The sequence below is a fragment of the Triticum dicoccoides genome, chromosome 7B (genome assembly GCF_002162155.2).
Source record: "Triticum dicoccoides isolate Atlit2015 ecotype Zavitan chromosome 7B, WEW_v2.0, whole genome shotgun sequence".
NCBI classification, from domain to species: domain Eukaryota; kingdom Viridiplantae; phylum Streptophyta; class Magnoliopsida; order Poales; family Poaceae; genus Triticum; species Triticum dicoccoides.
In genome coordinates this window covers 333,364,618-333,366,173 of record NC_041393.1, presented here as the reverse complement: position 1 = coordinate 333,366,173, position 1,556 = coordinate 333,364,618, and positions in this window count along the sequence as shown.

The window sequence follows — 1,556 nt, the reverse complement described above, 5'->3', positions numbered from 1 at the left end:
AACCCAATGTCAGATCCTGGCTCATGCACTTGCCGGACAACTCCATATCCTCCTGGGCAGACCTATGCCATCAGTTTGTCGGCGCCTTTACAGGCGGCCACAAGCCTCATGGCCAAGAGAGTGACCTTCATCTGCTCGCCCAGAAGGAAGGAGAGCCCCTGCGCAAGTACATTCAGAGATTCAGCCGCGTACAGCACAACATCCCAGATGTCCACCCTGCCGCGGTAATCAGCGCGTTCCACCAGAATGTGCGAAACCGCAGGATGCGGGAGGAGATGGCTATGTGCAAGATCAGAGACGTCAGTGAGCTATATGCCCTAGACGACAAGTGTGCACATACTGAGGAAGGGAGGAAACTCCCCGGAGAGAATATAGGAGCAGGAGGATCTGATAGTGAGGAGACTGCCCCGGCAAAGAAAAACCGGCGGCAGAACAACAAGAAGAAGAAAGGCAAAGATGTGCTAGTCGTTGAGCAGTCCGGCAACGGAGGTGGCGCCAAGAAAGCCAAAGCTGGTAGCTCTGGCAAGGAGATTGCAGTAGGCACCAACTACCAGGCTGTGGAGGTCGCCGACAAGAAGGACGGAACCAACAAGCAATACTGCAAGATCCACCGTACCAAGGGCCATGACCTCCAGAGCTGCAAGAAGGTCGAGCAGCTTGTCGAGCAGCAAAAGGCTGAATACGAGCGACGCGACAAGGAGAAAGCCTAGGAAGGTGCTGGAGGAGCTGGCAAGAAATGTCCCGGCCGAGGAGGATGCCGCGGCAAGGCCAAGCAGCGGCAAGGAGACAGACCTCCCCACGGCCGCGACAAGGATGAAGATGACGACGACGATGAAGATATGGATGATGACGAGACCGATGAGCAGGAGTTCCAGAAAGCCACAGAGGTCCTATGCGTTGACGGAGGTGCTTCTCTGCATACTTCACACCGCCAGCTCAAGCAGTGGGTGCGGGAAGTCAATGCGGCAGAACCACCCGTCGAGTCACGCATGCCTCTGAAATGGTCCAGCACGCCTATCATCTTTGATATTGAGGACCACCCTGATCGCATAACTGCGGTCGGGTGCTTGCCGATGTTGGTTTCACCAACTATCCGCAACCTCAAGGTCACTAAGATGCTAGTTGACGGCGGGGCCGGCTTGAACCTGATCTCCTCCGCGATACTCCAGAAACTCCAGATCCCTGATGGCGAGCTCGAAGAGACTGGCATGTTCCAAGGAATCAATCCAGGAAGGAGCAAGCCGAAGGGAAAGATTACGTTGCCGGTGACGTTTGGCAGCGAGTTGAACTTCAGGACTGAGAGGGTCACTTTTGATGTTGCTGACTTTCCATTGCCTTACAATGGGATACTCGGCCGTCCAGCACTCGCCAAATTCATGGCAGCCTCTCACTATGCATACAACATACTGAAGATGCCAGGCCCGATAAGTGTCATCTCTGTCCCTGGCGACAAGAAGGATGCTCTTATCTGCACCGACAAGATCTACCGGGAAGCAGCAGCCGCAACAGATCGCGATTCACTTGCCGTTGAAGCTCCCGGGGCGAAGAAGAAAACC